We start from the raw sequence: 6,977 nt of genomic DNA, 5'->3' as shown, positions 1-6,977 counted from the left end.
GCAAAGACAATTGCTAAGAATTCCTTTTCAGTTGTTGCATAATTTGTTTGAGCCTCATCCAGTGTTCTACTAGCATAATAAATAGCATAAGCCTTTTTGTCCTTTCTTTGACCAAGAACAGCTCCAATTGCATAGTTGCTAGCATCACACATAATTTCAAAAGGTAGGCTCCAATCGGGCGGTTGCATGATTGGTGCAGTGATAAGAGCTTGCTTCAACCTGCAAAAGGCATCCAAACACTCTTGGTCAAATACAAATGGTATGTCATGACTTAACAAATTGGACAAAGATTTGGCTATTTTAGAAAAATCCTTGATAAAGCGTCCGTAGAACCCGGCATGTCCTAGAAAACTTCGAATTCCCTTGACATTGGTAGGAGGAGCCATCTTCTCTATCACTTCAACCTTGGCTTTATCAACCTCTACTCCTCTGTTAGATACCAAATGTCCAAGCACTATCTCTTCCTGAACCATGAAATGACACTTTTCCCAGTTTAACACAAGGTCAGTATCTGCACATCGCTGCAAAACTTTAGAAAGGTTAGCCAAGCATATGTCAAATGAAGATCCATAAACAGAAAAATCATCCATAAAAACCTCCATTATATCTTCAATGAAATCTGAGAAGATTGCCATCATGCACCTTTGAAAAGTAGCTGGTGCATTACACAACCCAAATGGCATCCTCCTATAATCAAAGGTTCCATATGGACAAGTAAAAGTGGTTCTCTCTTGATCATTTGGATGGATAGGGATTTGAAAAAAACCTGAGTATCCATCTAAATAGCAAAAATAAGAATGCCTAGCCAGTCTTTCTAACATTTGATCAATGAAGGAAAGTGGAAAATGATCTTTTCTAGTGGCAACATTTAATTTTCTGTAATCTATGCACATTCGCCAACTAGTCACTGTTTTGGTGGGAATTAATTCATTATTTTCATTTTTGACAACTGTCATTCCACCCTTTTTTGGGATAACATGTACTGGGCTCACCCAAGTACTGTCTGAGATAGGATATATGATCCCTGCATCAAGCAACTTCAAAATTTCCTTTTTAACCACTGCTTTCATATTTGGGTTCAACCTCCTCTGATGTTCAATAGATGGCTTACAATTTTCTTCCAAAATAATTCTGTGCATGCAAAAGTGTGGGCTTATTCCCTTAATGTCATCTATGGTATATCCTAAAACTTTCCTAAATTGCCTCAACACTCTTAACAACTTATCAGCCTCTAAGGTACTTAAATTTGCATTTACAATTACTGGATAAGTGTTATTGGTGCCAAGAAATTCATACCTGAGCTGAGAAGGAAGTTGCTGAAGTTCTACCTTAGGTGCATCTTCTTCCTTGAATAATGGTTGCTTAGATTCGACTTTTTCCTTTTGTGTGAGTTGAAAAACTGGAGCAGAAATGAATGGTAGACTTCCCTCTAAATGTTGAGCATATGCAGCCACATGAGGGTTGTCATAGTCTATGCCTTCTCCATGAACCAAGCAATTTTCAAGTGGATCTTCTGGATATCTCTTTCTGAAGTGTTCTTCAACCAGCTCATCAATGATATCAATTCTCAAACAAGTATCGGCTTCAGAATGATGCTTCTTCATAGTGTTATTAATATTGAAAACCAATTGATCTTCACCAACTCTAAGAGTCAATTTTTCTCCTTTAACATCAATCAATGCTCCTGCTGTAGCTAGAAAGGGTCTTCCCAAGATGATTGGGATATTAGAATCCTCTTCCATGTCCAAGATGACAAAGTCAACAGGTATATAGAACTTCCCAACCTTCAGAGGCACATTCTCCAAAATCCCTTCAGGATACTTAATTGATCTGTCAGCTAACTGAAGAGAAATGTGGGTTGGCTTAAGATCTCCCATATTGAGCTTCTCATAAATGGAGAGGGGCATAAGGCTAACACTAGCCCCTAAATCACATAAAGCTTTTCTAGAACATGATTCCTAATGTGGCATGGAATTGAAAAACTCCCTGGATCCTTGAGCTTTGGAGGAAGTTTCCTTTGGAGGATAGCACTGCATTCTTCTGTTAAGCTACAGTTTCATGGTCTTCAAGTTTTCTCTTATTTGAGAGAATTTCTTTTAAGAATTTTGCATAAGAGGGCATTTGTGAAAGAGCATCAATAAAAGGCACATTTATGTATATCTTCTTCAAAACCTTTAAGAACTTTCCAAATTGCTTATCAAGCTTAGCTTTTTGAAATCTTTGTGGAAATGGAAGTTGTGGTTTGTAAGGCTCTGGAGGTATATACTTTTCTTCCTTCTCTTCAATTTTCTCTTTACATTTTTCTGCACTTTCTTTCTCACTTTCTTGTTTTTCACCCTCATCAGTTTCTTTCTCATTTTCTCTCTTCTCACTATTTTCACTTTTCTCATTTTTTTCACTCTTCTCATTATTTACAACTTTCCCACTTCTTAAAGTAATAGCTTGACACTGCTCTCTTGGGTTTTCTGGTTGACTTGGAAGTTTTCCAAAAGACTTGGTACCTGAGAAAGATGCTTGTTGTGCAATCTGATTTTCCAACATTCTGTTATGTGTTTGCATCTGTTCTAGCCTTGCTTTGATCTCTCTCATCTCCTCATCATGTTTAGTTTGGTTAGCAAGAATCTGTTATAATAAAGCTTCTGTGGTGGAACTTTGTTCTTGCTGTTTTGGTGGAGGAATCATATTTTTCTGCTGAAAATTAGGCAATGATTGCCTATTTTGCTGATATGGAATTCCTTGTTGCTGTTGTGGTTGAAAATTCTGATTTGGAACTTGACTTTGCTGATTTCCCCATGAAAAGTTGGGATGATTCCTCCAAGTTGGATTATAAGTCTGAGAGTAAGGATTCCCCATTTGTTTGTTTCCATAATTACCAACACACGCAGCTTGCTCTCCATATTCTACTCCACAGGTGGTAGTTCCCTCTGCATAAGCAACTTATTGTGAACTTCCAGATGATGATGATGAACTAACCAACATACTCAAATCTTCCATCTTCTTAGCCAAAACATTTGTAAGTGCATCAAACTTTGCATTAATCATGTTGAATGGATCAAGATCATACATTCCAGCAGCTTGCCTCTTTTGAGTTAGAGCTGGTCCTCTTGGACTACTCCAAAGATGAGTGTTCTTTGCAATTTTCTCCAATAGCTCATAAGCTTCATCTTCATGCTTCATAATAAATTCTCCTCCTGTTTGAGCATCAATAATCCCTCTAATTGCAGGAGTGACATTTGTGTAAAAATTTTGGTTTATCATCCATTTTGGAATGGCATGATGTGGGCATTGTCTCTCTAATTCCTTCCATCTCATCCATGATTCATAGAGAGTTTCATCTTCTCTTGGTTTAAAAGTTGTCATTTGGTTCCTCAATTCTTGAGTTTTTCCAGGTGGAAAATATTGTGCAAGAAATGCATCAGTGAGTTGCTCCCAATTTGTAATGGAGTTGTGAGGTAAAGAATCAAGCCAATCCAATGCTCTATCCTTCAAAGAGGATGGGAATAGCTTCAATCTTGCCGCATCATCAGATACTCCAGGTTGTTTTTGCATATCACAAATCATAGCAAACTTCTTTAGATGTGTTTTGGATTTTCAGAAGGATGTCCCCCAAATTGGAAATTTTGAATCATTTGTAGTACTCCAAAATCCATCTTGTAACTATTTGCATCAATTCTTGGTCTTGTTATACTTTCTCTCAAGTCATCAAAATGAGGAAAAGCATGATCCATCATACTTCCCCTAGGCACCTTAGCATTTATAACTTCTTCACTTTGGGCTACATTTTCATTGTTTCGACCATTTCCAGCATTACCGCCACCAATTCTGATTCTTTCATCAGCCATGTCTGCTTCTAATTCACTTTCTCTCAAAGCTTCTTTCCTTTTTCTGGTTTCTTTCTTGTTGGCTTTACAAAATTTCTCAATTTCAAGATTAAACAATAAGGATGTGTCACTTGTGCTTTTAGCTCTTCTCATAAAAGATTAAAAGTACCTGAAAAAGAAAAAACAAACACAAAATGAAAAGATAACAAAGATAAAACTATAAACAACTAAAATAATCAAGAATTCAATCCTAAACAAGCAACTCCCCGGCAATGGTGCCAAAAACTTGATGTGGCCCAACCGCAAGTGCACGGATCGTACAAGTGATATAGAAAAGTTATCATTTCCAAGAGGAGTTGGGTTAATGATTGAATTTTTGATATAGAAATTCTAACTAATTTGGACTATTTTTGAAATTAAAGTAATAAATTAATAGAAATTGAAGTGTGAATTTTATGTGTGTGAGATTAATGGTCTATTCAACAATGTATTAATTAAACTAAAATTGCATCAAATTAAAATAAGCAAGTTGAAGTATGGCAAAATTTAAAATGGCAAGCAATTAAATTCAATTAGAAATTAAAAATGATAAAACGGCGATTCCGGAGTTCGGGATTTCATATTCAAGCTATTTTGGGATTTTAAATTGGTTATCCAATCTTGTGGAACTTACGGGTTTTAAGGAGAATAATTCTTAAATCCTTTGAATACCCTTTCGAGTGAGACAAAGAGTGCCTTAATCAATCTAATCCTACTTTCGTGAAGTTAGAGTTAATTAAGACCCATTAAGTTCTTTAATTAATCTGTAAATCTTCTTAATCCTTAGTCTATTTCTAGATCTAAGTTAATTAAGTCCAATTTTTTGATTATCTATCACAAGGCTTTCTCCTTTCGGTGCCTCAACCATGGATTAAGAACATCACTTAATGGGATCCTACACTAAGCATGTCATTAAGCACACAAGAAATGAATTAAACTCATTAAAACCACAAAATATGGATTACCCAATCAAAATCCACAAAATATCTCAAATATTACATCCCAACTCCAGAATCTAATGAAAACTACTCACTATCCATAATATTTACAAGATATTCTGAGTTAATATGGAAATAAAGCTTTAATCTAAGCTAAGAAACAAGAAGCCCAACACTAGAAAGGTAGGAAAAATGCCAGAAAAGAAAGAAATCTCCAAATCTGGTTGGAAATGGTGTGGGAGACGATTGTAACTCTTCAGCTGCTGCCCTCTCCTTTCCCTTTTCTTCCTTTCTTTCTTCCTCTTTCTAAAATGGAAAAAGGGGCTATTTATAACTTTTTTTCTGACAAGGAGCCCTAAAATGGTGTGTTTGAGGTGTGATTTTCTGAGGGAATCTTCTGCCAGCTCATCAATGAAGTCTTTATGGGACTGCATAAGTGGACTGCATAAGTTATGCAGTCCCTTATGCGCTGTTTCTCGGCTCTCTTATGCGAAACTGCATGACCAAGTGCATAAGTTATGCACAATTCTGTGAGGTTGCATAAGGGAGGCACGAATCTACATAAGTTATGCGGCAACTTATGCAGATTTCAGCAGGTATTGGGGACAGTTTCTTCTCCTTATGCAGAACTGCATAACTTATGCGGCAAGTTATGCGCAATTTAGCCAATGCATACTTCAACTTTGAAACTTGTTTTTGACATCTTTGGCTGTAGAAATCACTCCTCAAAAGTAAAATTTCTTTTTAGTCCTTCAAAAACACCATTTTTCCTACAAAACAAAGTAAAAATTATAAATTAATCCAAAATTGACAATTATGAAAAACTAACTAAATAACTAATGAAATTATCTAAAAGAGACTAATAATCAAATAAAATGGCTATGAAATTAAACCTAAATGACTATGCAAAATGTATGCATCATCAACCATCACACTAAGCACATCAATATTAAGCATCACTACATTCAAGACTTGGTAAAAGATAAAGAGATTGTGGTTGAATACTGTGCATCTAAAAATCAAGTTGCAGACATTTTCACTAAGCTACTCAAAGTTGATTTGTTCTTAAAATTAAAGAAGATACTTGGAATGAAAACTTGATTTAAGGGAGGGAGGCAATGTTAGAAGTAAATCAAGTTGTCCACCGCCTTCAATTTCTTATCCATGAAGAGTTGTCAAGGTCCAGCTTGCATGCAAGCTGGATTTCTCAAGCAACTCGTAAAGCTAGCAATTTGCTAGCTAGTCAGTCGGCAAAGCTTTGGCTTATTACCTTTAACAACTAATAGTTTCCTATAAATAGGAACCAAGTATTAGGAATTGTAATATGGTGGTGTGATGAGAAAATCTGGAGAGAATAGTTAGTGAATTTAACTCCAACGATTTAAGTGAAAAAGGCTCTTACGAGTTGTGAGTGTGTGAGCAGTGCATTTATATTTTGTGAGAAGTGTTTGTACTATTTTTCAATCAATAAAATTATTTAAGTGTTTTTGTGTTGATTAATTAAATCCATTTTATTTAGACAATTATTGTCTTTTAATTGCCAAACACGGAGAAATTCCCAATCCCTTTTACAATAAGACTTTCTTAGAAGTTCTTGATCTGCATCGAAACCAACTCGATGGCAGCATACCTGAAACTGTAGGAAACCTGTCAAACCTCCTAGCTCTTTACCTCTCACCAAATAATTTTTCTGGGGCAATCCCATCTTCCCTTGAAATTTTGACAAACTTAACATATTTTAATCTGTCCTCTAGCAACCTTTCTGGTCCCATTCCTTTGATACCAAAACTCAAGGCTTTTGGTCCACCTGCATTCCTTAAAAATTATGGGCTCTGAGTGTAAGGGGGATAGCCTGTTATCCCTCGAGGATTGGCCAAACCTAGCCAAGCTGTAGGCCTATGAAATGGTGCAAGGGCACAATTGATGAGAATGAGAAGTTTGGTGAACACTTTTATAAATATGGGAAAGTGTAGGGGGTGAGAAGTTTTGTGGACACTTTCATAAATATGGGAAAGTGCAGGGAGTGTGACCACTGAGACATACCTACGGCTTGGCTGGGTTTGGCCAATCCTCGAGCGATAACGGGCATTATATATATATATTTCTTTGTTGAAAAAATATATACTCCCTCAACAGTAGAAGGGATTTATATTTGCATATATATATATATATTTGTATT

General features: G+C 36.0%; 1 non-coding gene across 1 annotated transcript; it reads left to right on the top strand.

Moving 5' to 3' along the window:
• The first annotated feature begins 3,268 nt into the window (after positions 1 to 3,268).
• LOC131169577 (small nucleolar RNA R71) lies at positions 3,269 to 3,375 on the top strand. Its single transcript, XR_009140494.1, has one exon. It is a non-coding gene; the product is annotated as a small nucleolar RNA R71 (small nucleolar RNA).
• Positions 3,376 to 6,977: the final 3,602 nt, after the last annotated feature.

This window comes from Hevea brasiliensis, chromosome 1, assembly GCF_030052815.1.
Source record: "Hevea brasiliensis isolate MT/VB/25A 57/8 chromosome 1, ASM3005281v1, whole genome shotgun sequence".
NCBI classification, from domain to species: domain Eukaryota; kingdom Viridiplantae; phylum Streptophyta; class Magnoliopsida; order Malpighiales; family Euphorbiaceae; genus Hevea; species Hevea brasiliensis.
The sequence above is the reverse complement of the archived record's forward strand: the minus strand, read 5'-3'. Positions and strand labels throughout refer to the sequence as shown.